The sequence below is a fragment of the Rhinoderma darwinii genome, chromosome 3, assembly GCF_050947455.1.
Source record: "Rhinoderma darwinii isolate aRhiDar2 chromosome 3, aRhiDar2.hap1, whole genome shotgun sequence".
NCBI lineage: Eukaryota > Metazoa > Chordata > Amphibia > Anura > Rhinodermatidae > Rhinoderma > Rhinoderma darwinii.
Window position 1 is genome coordinate 235,905,107 of NC_134689.1, and position 21,390 is coordinate 235,926,496.

Consider the following 21,390-nt stretch of genomic DNA (forward strand, 5'->3'; position numbering starts at 1 on the left):
AAGTGGGCATTGTAGTTGTCATGAGGGCATTTTGCTTGTCATGGGGCAGTGTGATTGTCATAGTTGTTTTGAAAATGGCTAATGGATCATTAAGGTCAATGTGGCTGGCATAAGGGCATTGTGGGTGGGATGATGGACACTGTACATTGTATATTTCATGATGGCTTTTGTGGTTGGTTGGCGTTGTGGCTGGCTGGGTGGACATTGTGACTACTATTGGGGTCATTTTGGCTTGGACAAGGGACATAGCAGATGCTATGACAGCATTTTGGCTGTCAGGTGTCATTATGGCTTGCATAGGGGACTAGTGTCTGTCATGTGGTGGTTGGCAAAAGGGGAAGTGAGGGCATTGTGGCTGGCATATGGGGCATTGTAGCTGTCAAAGGGGAAAATTAAGAAATTGTGGCTGGCGTAGGAGCATTAAAGGTTTGTGGATGTCATTGTGGCATTTCGCTGGCATAAGGGGCTTTGAGAGAAAAAATGGGCGGCATGGAGGACATTGTGGCTGTCATGGGGAATTTGTATTGGCAAAAGTAGAATTGAGAGCATATTGGCTGGCATGGAGGACATTGTAACTGTAATGGTGCTACTGTGGCTGGGATAAGGCACATTGTGTCTGTCACTGGGGCATAGTGGCTCTTATGGCTCTTATGGGGGCATTGTGGCTGGCATTTGGATATTGTTATTTGAATTGGTATCAGTGTGGCTAGCATTTGGGAATTTCGACTTGGGTAAGGCATATAGTGGTTGTCATTATGGCATTGTGGCTTGTATTAGGGGCATTCTGGTTAGTATAGTTCTATTCTAAATTGCATAGGGCCATGATGGGCATTGTGACTTGCATGGAGGGCATTGTGGCTGTCATTTTTGCATTGTTGTTGGCAAAAGGGGAATTGAGGGCATTGTGGCTGGAGGGTTTTGTGGCTGGTATAAGGGAGAATGTGGGAGTCATGGGGGAATAGTGGCTTAAAGGGAGCAATGTGACTGTCACTTGGGCATTGCTGCTGCCATGGGAGGTATTGTGGCTGGGATGGTGGACATTGTGGGAATCGTGGTTATCATCGAGCATATTAGGCATTTGGGGATTGTGATTATCATAGCGACATTTTGACTTTCATGGTGGCAAGGTGGCTGAGATTAGAATCCGTATGGCTGGCATGGAGAGCATTGAGGTGTTTATTTTGGCGTTGTGGCTGGTAAAATTGACAGTGAGGGCATTGTAGTTGTCATAGTTGCATTATGGCATTGTGTTGTAGGGGAATAGTGGCTGTCATGAGGACAAAGTAACTAGCATGGGGCACTATAGCTCCCATTGTGGCTGGAATGGAGGACGTTATTTTAGTCAAATGAGATTATTTTGGTTGTCTAAGGGGCATCAAAGGTATGTGGTTGTCATTGGGTCATTGTGGTTGGCATAAGGGCTATTTGCAGCATTGTTGCTGGAATAAAGTACATTGTCGGTGACATGGGGGCATGGTAGCTAGGATAACGCATATTGAGGACATTGTGGCTGTCATGGGGGCATTTTAACTGGAATAATAGATATGGAGGATGTTATTGTGGCTAGCATTATTGCTGACATGGGGGCTTTGTGGTTGTCTTGGTGGTTTTGTCATTGGCAAAGGGAGAAGTGATGGCATTGTGTCTCGCAAAAGGGGATTTGAGGACATTTTGGCTGTCATGGAGGCAATATGGTTGGTATATGGGCACTTAATGTTTGTGGTTGTCATTTGAGTAGCGATGCAGGCATAAAGGACATTGTGGGTGTCATGAGGGCTTTTTGGCGGAGATAAGGGATATTGCATATATCATGGGATCATCATGGCTGTCATGGGGGTTTAATGGCTTTCATGTTATGGATTAGGAGCATTTTAGTATATTGGTGATTTCATGGGGGCATTCTGGATGTCAAGTGGCATTATGGTTGTCATGGTTGCATTGAGGTTGGGCTTTTGCTTCTGCCATGTGAGGCATTGTTGTTATCATGGGAGTATTTTGGTACACATAGAAGGCATTCAGGGTATTGTTACTGCTATGGAGGACATTGTGGCCTTTACAGGGGCATTGTGGCTGGCGTGGGAAGAATTGAGAGCATTGTGGTTTTCTCGAGGAATTGTAATTGATTGGCATTGTTTCTGGCATATGATGCTTTCGGGGATTGTGGTTGTCAAGGGGCAATTGTGGCCTTCATGGGGACATCGTGACTGGAATTAGAGACAGTGTGGCTGTCATGAGGGCATTGTGACTTTTTTGGAGACCTTGCGGTATTGAAATGGGCATTGTGATTGGGAAAGTGGGCATTGTAGTTGTCATGAGAACATTTTGGTTGTCATATGGCATTGTGGTTTTCATAAGAAGCATTAAGGGCATTGTAGTTGTCATGGTTCTATTCTGACTGTCTATGGGGGCATTGAGGGTAATGTGGCTGGAATAGTGGGGCTTTTGACTGTAATGGAGATATTGTGGCTGGGATAAGACACATTGTGGATGTCATGGGGGCATAGTGGCTCTTATAAGGGCATTGTTGTTTGAATGAGAACCATTGTGCCTGGCATTGGGATATTTGGATGACCTATAGTGGTTGTTATGCGGGCATTGTGGTTTGCATTAGCGGCATTGTTTCTGGAAGAAAGTACATTGTGACTGGCATGGGGGAATAGTGACTGAAAAAATGGATATAGCTGTAGTCATGTCGGCATTGTGGGTGATATGGAGACTTTCTTTTTGGAAAGAAGGCATTGAGTGCATTGTGGCTGACATGAAGGGCATTGTACCTGGCATAATCCAGATCTAGAGCACTGTGTCTGGCCTGGAGGTTATTGTGGCTGTAATAGACAGTGGCTGAAATAAGGGACATTGTGGGTGTCATAAGGGCATTTTGGCGGAGATCAGGATATTGGTAATGTTATGTCAACATTGTCATGGGGCATTGTAGTTGTCATAGGGGCATTGAGGCCATTGTGATTGTCATGGATTTATTGTGGTTGGCTTAGGGCATTGAGGGCGTTGTGGCTGTCATAATAGGTTCTGAGGGCATTGTGGTTGTGAAAAGAGAACCTGCCGGTGTCATGGTGGAATTGTGACTGGCATGTGCTATCATGGCTGGCATGGGGGCTTTGTGATGGGCAAAGGGGAAGTGAGTACATTGTAATTGGCATGGAGAACTTTGCGTTAGGCCAGTCAGAGCTTTTTGGCTTTCATAGGGGCATTGAATGTATGTGGTTGTCATTGAGTCAACGTGGTTGGCACGGGGAAGTGAGATCACTGTGGCTGACATGGGTGGCATTCTGTCTCGCAAAAGTGGTGTCATGGGGCATTGTAGTTGTCATAGGGGTATTGAGGCCATTGTGGTGGTCATGGTTCTATGCTGTTTGGCTTAGGGCATTGAGGTCATTATGGCTGGCATAATAGATTTTGAGGGCACTGTGGGTGGGAATAGAGACACTGTCGACATTGTAGCAGTCATGGGGATAATTTGGCTTGGATATGCGTTATTGGGGATTTTTTTTGGTGGCATTATGATTGTCATGGGGTTTTTGTGGCTGTCATGGGGCTTTGTGGTTGCTTGGTAATGTGGCTGGCATGGAGAACACTGGTTAACAGGGGCATTTTGACTGGGATAAGGAACATAGCAGGTGTCATGAGGGCATTGTGGCTGGCAGGTGTCACTATGGCTGGCATGGAAATTTGTGTCATGTGGTTGTTGGCAAAGATGAAAGTGCTGGCATAAGAGGCATTATGGCTGTCTTGGGATCTTTGTAGTTGTTATGCCAGTATTGTAGCTCGCAAAGGAATCATTCAGGACATTGTGACTGGTATGAAGTGCATAGTGACTGAGATGGGGGCATTGTGGCTGACATAGAAAGCAATGAGGGCAATGTGGTTCTGATCGAGGAATTGAAATTGGCATTAAAGGCATTGTGTCTGCCATATAAGGCATTTGGGGATTGTGTTTGCAATGGGAACAATGTGGTTTTCATAGTGGCAATGATGCTGGGATAAAACAGAGTTTGGCTGACATGGGCGCATTGTAGTTTGTATATGAGCATTGAGAGCACTGTGGCTTGCATTAAGGACGTTGTGGCGGTCATTATGGCTGGGATAACGGTTGTAGGCAGCATTGCTGCTGGGATAAAGTACATTTTGGCTAACATGGGGATATTGTAGCCGGCATAGTGGCCATTCACATCATTGTGGCTGTCATGGTGGCATTCTCGCTGGGATAATGGCCATAGCAGGTGTAATGGAAACATTGTGGCTGGCATTGGAACTTCATGGCTGGCATGAAGCCATTGTGCTTAGCAAAGGAAGAAGTGAGGGCATTGTGGCTGGCATGAAGGACTTTGCGTTCTGCAAATGGGTAATTCAGTTCTTTTTAGCCATCTTGGGGCATTTTGATTGCAATAGGGGAATTAAAGGTTTGCGATTGTCATTGGGGCATTGGGGCTGGCATAAGAGGCATTGTAATTGACATGGAGCATTGTGGGGGCATAATGTATATATCGGATATCCTTAATTATTGAAGCATTGTGGGTGGCACATGGGCTTTCTTTCTGGCATATGGACATTGATGGCATTGTTTCTGGCAACAATTGTATTGTGGCTGTCATGGTTGAATTGTGGTTGGTTAAATTGGATTGCAGGGCATTGTACCTGGCATTGGATGCATTGGGGTTATCATGGCAGTATTGCTGTTCACGAAGGAAGCATTCAGGACATGGACAACATAGTGGCCTATATGGGGGCATTGTGGCTAGCATGAAGAGCAATGAGGGCATTGTGGTGGTTATTTAGGAATTGAAGGCATTGTGTCTGGCATATTATGGTTGTTATGGGAACATTGTGGTTTTCGTGGAGGAATTGTTGCTGGGATAAGACAGTTTGTCATTGCGACATTGGTGGGGTCATGGGGCATTGGGGCTGGGATTATGGATGTTGTGGGTGTCGTGAGGGCATTGTGGCTAGTAAAGGTTCCATTGTCGGCATTGTAGCTGCCATGGTGAAATTTTGGTGGAGATGATGGACGTTGTTTGTGTGTCATAGGATCATTGTGGCTGTCGTGGGGGTATGGTAACGTAAAAGGAGGCAATGTGGCTGGCATAAGACATAGGGGCTTTTATAAGAACCTTGTGGTTGGCATGGGGGCATTGGAGATGGGATAAGGTACATGGAGGGTGTTATGTTGGCATTGTGGCTGACCTGAAGAGCATTGTGTCTTTTTGGGGTATTGTGGCTGGCATTGGAACCACTTAGATATTGTGGATGTCATGGAGACATAGTGGCTGTTATAAGGGGCAATGTAGCTGTCATAGGGGTATTTTGGCTGTCATTGGAGCATTGTCTGTCATAACTTGTTAATTTAGGAGAGCAAAGAAGAAAAATAGATTTTCCTCAAAGAGTTTTTGTTCCAGGAGGCACAAGTTAAGTGAGAAACAGTTACTTATCTTTGATGTGATTGGTGACTAATTTTGGGCTTGTGATCTGTGTAAATTATATCCTACTTGTGGCTTCTAGTCAAGATGGGGCGATCTGTGGATTCTCATGGATAGAAAGACTTGAGGTGGGATTTCTAGCTTTGTTCCTATAAATGTATCCCAGAACGGTTTTAAGTGCTCCTTAAATAATGTTTGGGGTTTATTAGAAATTAGGCACACTAACATATCTTTATTGATCCAATACATCAATAGCATATACCAGGAACGTATTATCACACCTCTTTTTCTTTTTTTTTTCTAGGTATCTATTTGAAAGTGATGAGGACTAAAATATGGTATCCTCCAGTCAGCGGCAATAGAGGAATCAGAGGACTGGTAATTAATATTATTATTAATTACTGATAATTGTCAGGCTAGTTTCTAGCTCTGGACTTTCAGAGGTGTGGTAATACCTTCCTGGTATATAAGGATATATGTCCAGTAGTACATATTTTGGCTATAGATCTTTAAGGGCATTGTGAATGCCTTTGTGTTCTACACATGGGTACACTGCATTTACATTCCAACATACACATTAATCACCATCTCCCCTTACCCATTAGGAAAGTTTTGCTGTCATGTGCGCATTGTGGGTGGCATGGAGGGCATTGTGGCCGGCATAGTGAGAAATGAGGGCATTAGGGATATCCTCGAGAAATTTATAATTGGCATTGAGGGCATTTTGGCTGTCATGAGGCATTGTGACTGTCATGGAGTAATTGTGGGCAATGTGGCTATTACAGTGGGCAATGAGACATTGTAGTTGTCACGGGGGCAAATAGGCCATCAAGGGGAATAGTGGTTGGCATGGTTATATTGAGGTTGACCTTCTGCTGCTGCCATGTGAGGGATTGTGGGTCTCATGTAGGCTTTAGGGTAGACATAGGAGGCATACAGGGTAATTTTACGGCTATGAAGGACATTGTGTCTTTCATGTGCACATTGTGACTATTATAGGGAGCATTAATGGTATTACCGTTGTCCTCGGGGAATTGTAATTGGCATTGAAGGCATTGTTCTTGGCATATGACATTTTCCGGGATTGTGGTTGTCAGGGGGCATTGTTGCTGGCAGAGGGAGCATTGTGTTTGTCCTTAGGAAATTGTAATTGGGATTGGTGTCATTGTTGCTGGTATATGATGCATTCCAGGATTGTGCTTGTCAGGGGACATTATGGCTTTTATGGGGACACTGTGACTGGGATTAGAGACAATGTGGCTGTCATGATGGCATTGTGACGTTTTTGGAGGCATTGTGTTTTTTATTTGTGCTTTGTGACTGGTAAAGTGGGCATTGTAGTTGTTATGAAGACATTTTGGTTGTCATGGGGCAGTGTGGTTGTCATGGTTGCATTGCTAATGGCTAGTGGGGCATTGAGGGCAATGTGGCTGGCATAAGGGGCATTGTGGGTGGGATGTACATTGTATCCTTCATGGAGGCTTTTTTGCTGGGATGTAGGATATTGTTGATTTCATGGGTACATGGTGACTCTCACAGGGCATTGTGACTATGAACGCGTTTTTGTGGTTGGTTGGCATTGTGGCTGGCATGGTTGATATTGTGGCTAATATGGGGGGCATTTTGACTTAATTATGGTACATAGCAGGTGTTATGAGAGCATTTTGGCTGGCGGGTGTCATTATGGCTTGCATAGGTGACTAGTGTCTGTCATGTAGTGGTTGGCAAAACGGGAAGTGACAGCATTGTGTCTGCCAAATTAGGACATTTTGGCTGTCATGGGAGCATTGTGGCTGGCGTAGGGGCACTGAATGTTTGTGGTTGTCATTGTGGCATTTGGCTGGCATAAGGGGCTTTGAGCGAAAAATTGCTGGCATGGAGAATATTGTGGCTATAATGGAGCTTTTATGGCTAAGATAAGGCATATTGTGTGTGTCACTTGGGCATAGTGGCACTTATGGGAGCATTGTGGCTGGCACTTGGACATTGTTATTTGAGTTGGAGCCAATGTGGCTGGTATTGGGGCATTCCTATTGGTATAAGGCATATAGCGGTTGGCATTATGGCATTGTGGCTTGCATTAGTGGCATTCTGGTTAGTATAGTTATATTCTAAATTGCATTGGGCTATGATTGGCATTGTGACTTGCATGGAGTGAATTGTGGCTGTCATTTTTGCATTGTCGTTGGCAAAAGGGGAATTGAGGGCATTGTGGCTGGAGGGTTTTGTGTCTGGTATAAAGGACAATGTGGGGTTCAAGGGGCATAATGGCTTTAAAGAGATCATTGTGACTGGCACATGGGCATTGCTGCTGCTATGGAAGGCATTGTGGCTGGGATGTTGGACGTTGTGGGCATAGTGGTTATCATCGAGGAATTGGTATTGAGGGCATTTTGACTACCATATTAGGCATTTGGGGATTGTGATTGTCATGGTGACATTTTGGCTTTCATGTTGGCAATGTGGCTGAGATTAGAAACAGTTTTGCTGTCGTGGAGAGCATTGAGGTGTTTATTTTGGCATTGTAGCTGGTACAATTGACAGGGCATTGTAGTTGTCATGGTCGCATTGTGGCTGTTGTATGGGTATAGTGGCTGTCATGAGGGCAAAGTACCTAGCAAGGGACACAGTGGCTGCCATGTGGACTTTGGCAGCATTGTGAGTATCCTGGGGAATTGTGAATTGTTTGTATATGAGACATTGTGGTTTGCATGGAGGACATCGTTACTAGCATTGCAGTCACTGTGGTTGTCATGTTTTTTTTTTGAGTGGCATAAAAGTCATTGTGGGCATTGTTGTCATCATGTGGCATTGTGTCTGGGGCAAGGGACATTGCGGACATTGTAGCTGTCATAGGTGCATTTTGGCTGTTGTTGAAAATGTTGTCTTTTTAACTTAGGGTTTGTGTGTACAATGTTTATTTTTTTTGCTATGAGTGGCACAGTATAGTTGATGTGTGTTCGTTTCTTTGCCTCTCTAGTGATTTGGCCACAAGTTGCAAGTCCGTGTCCAGCTATTTTTATAATTAGTGATATCACTTTGTGTCTTTGCTTGCCACATGTGAGATCTTTATTGAATGTGTGATATTTTTCCTAATGATTGATATTAGCTATACTGTGTCCTCACTAGGCCACATTTAGGCCCATATCGTATATGAGTTGTAAATGGTCCACTGAATAGATTGTAAAATGGTTTTCTGTTTTATACAGATGCGGAGGAGAGTGCTAATTCTTCTAGGCATCTCATCTTTGGTGTGATTGGGGATTAATTTAGGAGTTGTGATAAGATACATTTATATCCTACTTATGACTTCTAGTCAGGATGGCATGATCGGTGCATAATCTTGGATAGGAAGACTTGAGGTTGGATTTCTGGTTTGGCTCCCCAGAATGTATCCCATAAATTGTTTAATTGCCCCTTCAATCATTTTGGGGTCTTATTAGAAACTAGGCAAGCTAACATCTCTTTACTGTTTCCAATACATCTATAGCATATACCAGGAACGTATTATCACACCTCTTTTTTTCTTTTTTTTTCTAGGTGTCCATTTGAAAGTGATGAGAACTAAGATATGGAATCCTCCAATCAGCGGCAATAGAGGAATCTGTGGACTGGTAATTAATATTATTATTAATTACTGATAATTATCAGGCTAGTTTCTAACTCTGGACTTTCAGAGGTGTGGTAATACCTTCCTGGTATATAAGGATATATGTCCAGTAGTACATATATTGACTATAGATATTTAAGGGCATTTACATTCCAGCATACACATTCATCACCATCTGCCCTTTCCCATGAAGGGCATAGTGGACGGCATAGAGGGAAATGAGGGCATTGGGGTTATTCTCGAGGAATTTATAATTGGCATTGAGGGCATTTTGGCTGGCATATGAGGCATTCAGGAATTGTGATTTTCATGGGGTTCTTGTTGCTTTCATGGGGACATTGCAGCTGGGATTAGATACTGTAGCTGTCAATGGGGGCATTATAACTGTCATGGAGGAATTGTGGAATTAGTGGGCATTGTGGCAGCTACAATGGGCAATGAGGCATTGTAATTGTCAAGGGGGCAATTAGGCCATCAAGGGGAATTGTGGTTGTCATGGTTGTATTGCGGTTGGCCTTGTGCTGCTGCCATGTGAGGGATTGTAGTTCTCATGAATGCTATGGTGTAGACATAGGAGGCATTCAGGGGAATTTTACGGCTATAAAGGACATTGTGTCTATCATGTGGGCATTGTGGCTATTATAGGGAGCATTAGGGGCATTATGGTTGTCCTCGGGGAATTGTAATTGGCATTGAAGGCATTGTTCTTGTCATTCCTGGATGGTGGTTGTCATGGGACATTGTGGCTTTCATTGGAAAATCGTGACTTGGTTTAGAGACAGCGTGGCTGTCTTCAGGGCATTGTGACTTTTTTTGAGGCATTGCGTTTTTTTGCTGGCATTGTGACTGGTAAAGTGGTCAATGAAGGCATTGTAGTTGTCATGAGGGCATTTTAGCTGTCATGGGGCATTATGGTTTTCATGGTTGTATAGCTAATTGCTAAGGGGGCAATGTGGCTGGCATTAGGTGCATTGAGAGAAGTATGACTGGCATGGAGGACTTTGTGGCTGTCATAGGGAATTATGACTGGCAAAATCAGAATAGATTTTATCGTTGCAGTCATGAAGGTATCTGTGGTTGTAATGGAGATATTGTGGGTGGCACGTGGGCATTGCTGCTGCCATGGGAGGCATTCCGTCTGGGATGGTGGACATTGTGGTTAAGATTGAGGAAGTGTAATTTGTTTTCAAAGGCATTGTGACGAGCATATTAGATATTTATTGATTATGGTTTGTCATGGGGACATTTTGGCTTTCATGGTGGCAATGTGGCTGAGATTAGAAACAGTGGGGTTGTTATGAGGGCAGTGTGACTATATTTCAGACATTAAAATAAATATAAATAGATAGGGAGTGATGAGTATGATCAATTTATTGTTCTTGTATTTATCATTTGATAATAATATAAAAATTCTTTTCATTTCACTTTATCTGATCAGACATGGTGCAAAACAAAAACAAAAATCTAACATTTCAAAGATTCACATATGTATAAGCAACGTATTAATTAAAACAAATATAAGAAACTATAAGTAATACCTAATATAAATATAAAACTCTTCTAGGAATTGATTTTTCTGTAAATAAATAATATTGAGCCTTTTGACAGATCTTTGGAAATTAATCCACCTGTCATCCACACACTGTTATACTTGAAACAACCTTATTGGCCCCCTTAGCTGTCAATCAGCACTTACCATATATAAGGGCGTCAGAACCGGCGGGTTACACCCCAAGAGGAAGCCGGAATGCCGGCGAAACGCGCTTCGGGTGTTTAGTCCTAATTTAGCAACCAATGTATAAGGTCCTAACTCTACCTAATGCTACCTATAACATCAATCAATAGTCGGCAACGACTTGTATGTATAAACACTACTCCCTGGAAGAGAGCGGTGCCTACAATTTGACATACGCTGCTGGGTTGATTCCCTGACAGCGTTCCCTGAATTAGCAAATCGATGTATACAGGCTGTTCAGCCACTTTATTACACCACGCTGCTGGGCTGAATCCCTGACAGCGTTCACTGAATCAGAAAATTGATATACACAGACTGCTTTGCCACTTTATTACATCGTGCTGCTATTCACTGTTTCTCCCGTGACGACGGTGAGAACAGACAGCAAGCACCTAATCAATAGGGCACCTTACAAAGTGCACTGCCATCTTCAAATAGTCGAGCTGCATCGCTGCTAATTCTATTTGTGAGGATCAGCGTTGTATGCCATTTACACTGCTGCTGCTGACGGTCTACCACGTATTACGGTGGTAACTGACAGCAAGCACATAAGAATCAGGGCTTTCAGTAGTGCTCATTTTACATAAGTCACTACATCGCTGTTTAAATAACTAAAAATTTCAGCACGACAATTACAACGCTGCTGACCCCAATAGTGAGGATTATAAGTGTGCTCCATCCACAAAGGTGGAACACACAGGCTATCTAGCCAAAATACCTTAATGTGCTGCTGCCTACGATTTCCCACGAACACAAGGTAAAAACTGACAGCAAGCACTTAAGAACTGGGGCATTTTCGCTGTTTAAACAACTAAAAATTTCAGCACGACAATTAGAACGCTGCTGACCCCAATAGTGAGGATTATAAGTGTGCACCATCTACAAAGGTGGAACACACAGGCTATTTAGCTAAAATACCTTAATGTGCTGCTGCCTACGAGTTTCCACGAACACAAGGGGAAAACTGACAGCAAGCACTTAAGAATTGGGGCATTTTTGTGGCGCTTATTCATATAGGCTACCGCATCACTGTTCAGCAGCTACAATTTAAATGCTCAAACGCTAGCACAATATTCTATCGTGCTTCTGCCTATTATATTTGGTATTTATACCAAAGAAGAGACGCTGTAATAGTGATTATTGAATAGCAATTAATGCTGATATATTCCATATATACAAGAGAACCTCAACAAATGGATACAATTCCTATTAACTAACATTGAATGCTGATACACTCAGTGCATTCATGAGAATCTCAAGAAATTGATACAATGTTTACTAACCAACAACTTTTACGATACACTCGGTGCACATAAGAGAACTCTAGGAAACTGATACAGTGTCCACTGACTAGCAGCAAAGCTGATTTATTCAGTGCACACAATATAAGCACACTTGGAATAATAATCATTATACCACTGTTATCAGATCTCTACTCAGTCCACCATAGAGTAGAGAATAAAGCACAATTTAAAATAATTTATTTATCAATTTCAGCCTAAGATCTGAATATGGTTTTTGTATGACAATAGCATTGGACGGTTAACTATTAATAGGCAAATTTTGCTCTTATAGTGCAGGATAAGGGGTCACCTGCACTGCAATTTATTCTGACCTACATTGGACATTTGTAAAAAAAAATATTTTATAATTTTTAAAATTAATTAGTCAATAAAGTTTATTATTTTTATTACTCTCAATTTTACAAAAGAACCACAACTCTTTCCCTTTCTCCCTATTTCTTAAATAAAATGACTGTCATGGATGCATTGTGGCTGCCTGGAAAGCATTGAGGTGTATACTTGGCCATTGTTGCTGGTAAAATTGACAGTGACGGAATTGTAATTTTCATAGTCAAATATTAGCTGTTGTAGGGAAATAGTGACTGTCATGTGGCCTTTACCTCTCATGTGGCACTGTGGCTGCCTTGATGGCATTGTATCATGAGACATTAAAGGCATTGTGGCTGGCATGGAGAGTATTGTTGCTGGCATAAGAGTCATAGAGGGCATTGCGGTTGTCATAGGCCATATGTGCTGGGATGAGGGACATTATTGTTGTCATGGTGGCATTTTGACTGGGTTAAGGGGCATTGTGGACATTGTAGCTGTCCAGGGGGCATTTTGACCGGGAAAAGGAGCATTGTTGATTTCATAGTGGCATTGCGGCTAACGTGCCATCATGCTGGCATTGGGGCTTTGTAATTAGCAATGGGGAAGTGAGTACATTGTGACTGGCAAGTGAGAGCATTTTGGCTGTCATAGGGGCATTGAATGTATGTGGTTGTCATTTAGTCATCGTGGTTTGCAAAGGGGGACGAGAGGGCATTGTGGCTGGTATAGAGCTAATATGGTTGGCATATGGGCATTAAAGTTTCGTGGTCGTCATTGGGGCATAAGGGCCATTTATGGTATTGCTGCATGGATAAAGTACATATTTGACATTCTGGGTTACAGAATGCTTTGCGATTGTCATAGGGACATTTTAGTAGGCATATGGGTTACTCAGGGCATTGTGGCTGGCATGGAGGAGATTTTTGTTGTCACAGGGCATTGTGACTGTCATAATAGACATTAAACAAATTGTGTGGTTCATTGGGGCATTTTGGTTGGCATAAGGAGCATTGGCGGCATTATTTTGGGGATAATGTACATTGTGGCTGGCATGGGGGAATTGTGAAAAGGGATATAGCTGTTGTCATGACAGCATTGTGCCTGGTATGGGGGAATTTGTTGGTGGTATGGAGACTTTTTTTTTTTTTGAAAAGGAGGCATTGAGTGCATTGTGGTTGACATGAAGGGCATTGTAACTGACATAGTCCCATTGTGGTTGGCATTGAGCTCATTGTGGCTGTAATAAAGACATAGTGGGTGAGATAAGAGACATTGTAGGTGTCATCAGGGCATTTTGGCGGAGATAAGGGATTTTGCGAATGTTATGGGAACATTGTCATGGGGCATTGTAGTTGTCACATGGGCATTGAGGCCGTTGTGGTTGCCATGGTTGTATTGTGGTCGGTTTAGGGCATTGAGGGCAATGTGGCTGGCATAATGGGTTTTAAGGGCATTGTGAGTGGAAATAGAGATACTGTAGACATTGTAGCTGTCAAAAGGATATTTTGGCCTGGATATGGGTTTTTGTTGATTTATTGGTGCCATTGTGACTTTCATGGGGTTTTAGTGGCTGTCATGGGGCTTTGTGGTTGGTTGGCAATGTGGCTGGCATGGTGAACACTGTGGTTAACGTTGGGGCATTAAGGCTGGGATAAGGGACATAGCAGGTATTCTAAGGCCAAAAGGGGATGTGAGGACATTTTGGCAGTCAGGGTGGCAGTATGTTTGGCATACGGTTATTAAAGGTTTGTAGTTGTCATTGGGGCATTGTGTCTGGCATGGGGGCATTGTGGCTGGAATGTGGCATTATGGCTGACATGAGGGCTTTGTGGCTGTCTTGGAGATATTGTGTTTGGCAAATAGAAAATTAAGGGCATTCTGGCTGGCATGGAGGTCATTGTAACTGGCAAAGGAGGAAGGGGGGGGCACTTTAGTTATAATGGGGATTTGTGGCCGGCGTAGGGGCATTAAAGGCTTGTGGTGGGCATAGAGGCTTTGTAGCGAGCATAAGGTCCATTGACCGCGTTGTTGCAGGGATAACGTATATTGTGGCTGGCATGAGGGAATTCTGACTGGAAAAAGGGATATAGCGGTTGTCATATCAGCATTGAAGCTATTATGGGGGCATTGTGGGTGGTATGCAGGCTATTTTTTTTGGAAAGGGGCCATTGGGGGCGTTCTGGGTGATACGAAGGACATTGTAACTGGCATAATCCCATTGTGGTTGGCAAAAAAGGAATTGAATGCACTGCGGCTGGCTTGAAGCTCGTTGTGGCTGTAATAAAGAAGTAGTGGCTGAGATAAGCAACATTGTGGGTATTAGGGCTGGCATGGAGAGCATTGAGGTATTTTTATCGGCAATGTGGTTGATAAAATGGCTCTTGAGGCATTATAGCTATCAAGGGTCAATTAGCCGTCGAGGAGCATTGTGGCTGTCATAGTTGTTTTTCCGTTGGCCTATTGATGTTGCCATGTAAGGCTTTATAGTTGTTATAGGGCATTGGGGAAGATATAGGAGGCATTCAGAGTAATTTTACTGCAACGGTGAATATTGTGGCCTTCATAGGAGCATTGTGGCTTGCATAGGGAGCATTGTGTTTTTCCTCAGGAAATTTAAATCAACATTGGCGTCTTTGTTGCTGGTATATGGTGCATTCCAGAATTATGGTTGTCAGCGGACATTGTGGCTTTCATGGGGGCACCATGATTGGGATTAGAGACAGTGTGGCTGTCATGATGGCAATGTGAGTTTTTTTGGAGGCATTGGGGTTTTTATTTGGGCTTTGTGACTGGTAAATTGGTCATTGTAGTTGTCATAAGGGCATTTTGGTTGTCATGGGGGCTGTGTGGTTGTCATAAGATGCATTGAGGGCATTGTGGTTGTCATGGTTCTTTTCTTAATGGGGCATTGGGGGCAATGTGACTGGCATAAGGTGCATTGTGGGTGGGATGAGGAACACCGTACACTGCATCTTTTATGGAGGCTTTTTGGCTGTGATGTGAAATATTGGTTATTTCATGGGTACATTGTGATTGTCAGGGGCATTGTGACTATGATGGGGTTTTTGCAGTTCGTTGGCAAATATTGAGGGCATTTTGGCTTTTTGGACATAGCAGCTGTCATGAGGGAATTTCGGCTGCCAGGTGTCATTATTGCTAGCATAGGGGACGTGTCTGTCATGTGGTGGTTGGCAAAAGGGAAAGTGAGGGCCTTGTGTCTGGCATGGAGGGCATTGTGTCTGTCAAAGGGATAATTTAGGAAGTTTTGGCTGTCATGGGGACATTGTGGCTGGCGTAGGGGCATTGAAGGTTTGTGGATGTCATTGTGGCATTCGGATGGCATAAGGGGCTTTGAGAGAAATATAACTGGCATGGAGGTCATTGTGGCTGTCATGTGGCAGTATTATTGGCAAAAACAGAATTGAGGGCATAGTGGCTGGCATGGAGGGCATTGCACCTATAATGAAGCTATTATGGTTAGGATAAGGCACATTTTGTGTATCACTATGTCATAGTGGCTCTTATGGGAGGGAGCGTTGTTGCTGGCATTTGGACATTGTTGTTTGAATGGGAGCCATTGTGGCTGGTATTGGAGCATTCCGACTTGAATAAGGCATATAGTGAGTGTCATTATGGCATTGAGATTTGCATTATCATAGTTGTCATGAGAGCATTTTGGTTGTCATGGGGCATTGTGGTTGTCAGAAGAGGCATTAAGGGCATTGTGGTTAATTGGCTGTATTCCGAATGGCTAAGGAGGCATTGAGGGCAATGTGGCTGGCATGGAGGGACTTGTGAATGTAATGGAGATATTGTGGCTGGAATAAGGGACATTGTGAATGTCATGCGGGCACAGTGGCACTTATGAGGGCATTGTTGCTTAAATTGGAGCCATTGTGGCTGGGATTGGGGCATTTGGATAAGACATATAGCGGGTGTTATGTGGGCATTGTGGCTTGCATTAGGGACATTGTGGGTAGAATAGGGGCAATCTAGTTGGCATAGGGCCATTAATGGCATTGTGACTGGCATGGAGGGCATTGTGTCTGTCATTCCCGCATTGTCATTGGCAAAAGGGGAATTGAGAGCATTGTGTCTGTAATGGACATATTGTGACTGGGCTATGGGACAATGTGACAATTTATGGCTAACATTGGGGATATTTTGATTGGGATAAGGGACCTAGCGGGTTTCATGAGAGCATTGTGGCTGGCAGGTGTCATTATGGCTGGCATGGGGGATTTGTGTCTGTCATGTGCTGATTAGCAAAGGGGGAAGTATGGGCATTGTGGCTTTCATAGGGGCATAGTGGCTTTCAAAGGAGCATAGACGGTCTGTGGTTTACATTTTGGCATTGGGGCTTGCATAAGGGGCATTGACAGCATTGTTGCATGGATAAAGTACATTGTGGTTGCATGAGGGAGATTGTTGATTTTATGAAGGCTTTGTGGCTGTCATGGAGGCATTGTGATTAATAAATGGGGAATTGAGGGCATTGCGGCTTGCATTGAGGGCATTTTGGCTGTCATAGTGTCATTGTGCCTGTTATAAAACACATTGTGGGTTTCATGAGGAAAATAGTAACTTTTACAGGAAGTTTGTTGCTAACATTTGGCATTGTGGCTGCCTTGGGGGCATTGAGGGCATTGTCTTCATTGGCGCATTGTATCTTACATGGGAGCTTTGTGGCTGTCATGGGGGGTATTTTAGTTTGCATGGAGTTGCATGTTCATGGGGGGTATTTTAGTATGGCTGTCATGGGGGGTATTTTAGTTTGCATGCAGTTGCATGGAGTTTGTGTGTTGCATGGGGGACATTTTGGCGGTCATTGTAGCAGGGATAAGGGGTATCGCCGGCATTGCTGCTGGGATAAAGTGCACTGTGGCTGGCATGGGGGCTTTGTGGCCGGCATAGTGGCTATTGACAGCATAGTGGCTCTCATTGAGGCATTATGGCAGAGATAACAGAGATTGCGTGTGTCATGGGATCAATGTGGCTGTCATGGGGTTTTAGTGACTTAAAAGGAGGCAATGTAAGAAACATGGGGCATAATGTGGCTATTATAAAAAAAAACCTTGTAGTTGGCATGGGGGCATGGTAGATGGGATAAGGTACAATGGTGGAATTTATGAGGGCATTGTGGTTGGCCTGAATAGCATTGTGGCTTTTTTTGTGTATTGTGGCCGGCATGGAGGGCACTACGGTTGTTATGTGGGAATTTTGGTTGGATTTGAAAGTGTGTTACATAGTTACATAGTTAGTATGGTTGAAAAAAGACACATGTCCATCAAGTTCAAACAAGTGATAGGAAAAGGGAAGGTAAAAATGTCTACACATAGAAGCTAATACTTTTTTGTTCTAGGAAATTATCTAAGCCTTTTTTAAAGCCATCTACTGTCCCTGCTGTGACCAGCTCCTGCGGTAGACTGTTCCATAGATTCACAGTTCTCACAGTAAAGAAGGCTTGTCGCCTCTGCAGGTTGAACTCATGTCCCCCCTTAGTCGTCTTTTTTTCAAGGCTAAATAGGTTTAATTCTTTTAATCTTTCCTCATAACTTAGAATCTCCTTGCCTCTTATTAGCTTTGTTGCTCTTCTTTGTACTTTTTCCAACTTCAGGGCATCCTATCTATGAACTGGAGCGCAGCACTGAACTCCATATTCTAGATGAGGCCTCACTAATGCTTTGTAAATTGGTAATATTACATCCCTGTCCCGCGAGTCCATGCCTCTTTTAATACACAACAATATCTTGCTGGCCTTTGAAGCAGCTGATTGACATTGCATGCTGTTATTTAGTTTATGATTTACAAGTACACCCAGATCCTTCTCAACAAGTGAATCCCCCAGTGTAGCTACCCCTAGGACATATGATGCATGCAGGTTGTTGGTACCCAGATGCATAACTTTACATTTATGTACATTCAACTTCATTTGCCAACTGGATGCTCAAACACTTAGTTTGTTTAAATCCGCTTGCAATTCGCGAACATCTTCCATAGACTGAACTATATTACAGAGCTTGGTGTCATCTGCAAAAATAGAAATAGTGCTATTAATCCCATCCTCTATATCATTAATAAGTAAGTTGAATAATAGTGGTCCCAGCACAGAACCCTGGTGTACACCACTTATTTTTTTTCTTTATCAAAGATTTTTATTTTGAAAATATAACAATACAGAAACATTTCACAAAAAAAAAGAAATTTGCACGCAGTGCAATACATTTAAATTAAGTATCATAGTGTAACAACAGTATGCATATATATACATGTATAAGAACAACAGTAAAAGGTAGCCTCCCACCTATCAGAATTGAGTGATAAGAGAGATATAACGGCAATAACTGTACCATGTTCGTGTCAAATCAGTGCAATAGTCAGGGAGACCGCCCCCCCAGTAAAGTGAAAAGTGACACATATAAGAGAACTTTTGAAAATATGGACACACAACACATAACATCAGACAACAAAAGGAAACCCATACAGACAAAGCGCCTCCGGTAGGTAACCCTGGTGTACAACACCACTTATAACCAGGGACCATTCAGAGTAGGAATCATTGACCACATTGAGCCAATTCTCAATCCAATTACAAACGATACTATCTAAACCTATAGTTCTTAATTTACCCATTAGACATCTATGAGGGACACTGTCAAATACCTTTGAAAAGTACAAAAAAACACTATATCCATAGCGGCCCCTCTGTCTAGGCTTCTGCTCACCTCTTCATAAAAACAAATCAGGTTAGTTTGACAACTTCTGTCCTTAGTAAAGCTGTGCTGGCTGTCGCTTATAATACAATTTTTTGTCACATAATCCTGTATATAGTCCCTCAATACCCCCTCAAACATTTTCCCCACGATGTATGTTAAGCTTACTGGTCTATAATTACCCGGGGAAGACCTCGAGCCCTTTTTGAAAATAGGCACCACATTTGCCCTGCCTCTCTGAATATTTGTCTCTCTAGGGATTTAGTCAGAAGTTGCTGCCCCATATCCAGCTATTTTAGCTACTAGTGATATCACTGTGTGTCCTAACTTGGCGCATGTGAGGTCTTTATTGAATATGTGATATTTTTCCTGATGGATGATATTAGCTGTACTGTGTCATCTCTAGGCCACATTTAGGTCCATGTCATACAGGAGTTGTAAATGGTCCACTGAATGGATTGTAGAATGGATTTCTGTTTTATACAGGTGTGAAGGAGAGTGCTATCTCTTCTTGGCATCTGATCTTTTGTGTGATTGGTAACTAATTTAGGAGTTGTGATTAGAGACAATTATATTCTACTTGTGACTTCTAGTCGGGATGGGGTGATCGGTGCATAGTCTTGGATAGGAAGACTTTAGGTGGGATCTCTAGTTTGGCCCCTCAGAATGTATCACAGAAAGGGTTTAATTGGCCCTTAAAATATTTGGGGGTTTCATTAGAAACTAGGCACACTAAAATCTCTTTACTGTTTCCAATACATCTATAGCATATACCAGGAACGTATTATCACACCTCTTTCTTGATTTTTTTTCCTAGGTGTCTATTTGAAAGTGAAGAAAAGCAAGATATGGATTCCTCCAGACAGCGGCAATAGAGGAATCAAATGACTGGTAATTAATATTATTATTAATTACTGATAATTATCAGGCTAGTTTCTAGCTCTGGACTTTCAGTGGTGTGGTAATACATTCCTGGTATATAAGGATATATGTCTCATAGTACATATATTGGCTATAGATATTTAAGGGCATTGTAAATGCCTATGTGCTGCTCTACACATGGGTACATTGCATTTACATTCCAGCATACACATTTATCACCATCTCCCCTTTCCCATTAGGAAAGTTTTGTTGTCATGTGGGAATTGTCGCTGGCATGGAAGTCATTGTGTCCATCATAGCGAGAAATGAGGGCAATGGGGTTGTCCTCGAGGAATTTATAATTGTCATTGTGGGCATACATATAAGGAATTAAGGGATTGCGGCTTTCATGGGCATATTGTGGCTGGGATTAGACACAGTGTGACTGTCATGGAGGAATTGTGTAATTTGTGGGCATTGTGGCTGCTAAGGTGGGCAATGAGGCATTGCAGTTGTCAAGGGAGCAATTAGACCATCAAGGGCCATTCTGGTTGTCATGTTTGTTTTGCGGTTGGCCTATTACTGTTGCCATGTAAGGCTTTGTAGTTGTCACGGGGGCATTGGAGTACACATAGGAGGCATGCAGGGTAATTTTAATTCTATGAAGGACATAGTGGCCTTCATGGGGGCATTGTGGCTGGCATTGGGAGCATTGTGGTTGTCCTCAGGAAATTCTAATTGGCATTGGTGTCATTGTTGCTGGTATATGATGCATTCCAGCATTATGGTTGTCAGGGGACATTGTGGCTTTCATGGGGACACACCGTGACTGGGATTAGAGACAATGTGGCTGTCATGATGGCATTGTGACTTTTTTGGAGGCATTGTGGTTTTTATTTGTGCTTTGTGACTGGTAAAGTGGGCATTGTAGTTGTCATGAGGGCATTTTGCTTGTCATGGGGCAGTGTGATTGTCATAGTTGTTTTGAAAATGGCTAATGGATCATTAAGGTCAATGTGGCTGGCATAAGGGCATTGTGGGTGGGATGATGGACACTGTACATTGTATATTTCATGATGGCTTTTGTGGTTGGTTGGCGTTGTGGCTGGCTGGGTGGACATTGTGACTACTATTGGGGTCATTTTGGCTTGGACAAGGGACATAGCAGATGCTATGACAGCATTTTGGCTGTCAGGTGTCATTATGGCTTGCATAGGGGACTAGTGTCTGTCATGTGGTGGTTGGCAAAAGGGGAAGTGAGGGCATTGTGGCTGGCATATGGGGCATTGTAGCTGTCAAAGGGGAAAATTAAGAAATTGTGGCTGGCGTAGGAGCATTAAAGGTTTGTGGATGTCATTGTGGCATTTCGCTGGCATAAGGGGCTTTGAGAGAAAAAATGGGCGGCATGGAGGACATTGTGGCTGTC

General features: G+C 43.1%; 1 long non-coding RNA gene across 8 annotated transcripts in view; it reads left to right on the forward strand.

The window, feature by feature from the left end:
* Positions 1-21,390, forward strand: part of LOC142749471 (uncharacterized) — a 166,114-nt gene that overhangs the window by 47,088 nt on the left and 97,636 nt on the right. For 6 of the 8 annotated variants that reach the window (XR_012882415.1, XR_012882417.1, XR_012882418.1 and 3 more), the window contains exons 4-6: positions 5,737-5,810; positions 8,973-9,046; positions 19,921-19,994. This is a non-coding gene — a long non-coding RNA (uncharacterized LOC142749471). The remainder of the gene's footprint in view (positions 1-5,736; positions 5,811-8,972; positions 9,047-19,920; positions 19,995-21,390) is intronic. The other 2 variants (XR_012882422.1, XR_012882421.1) reach the window with 2 other exon arrangements.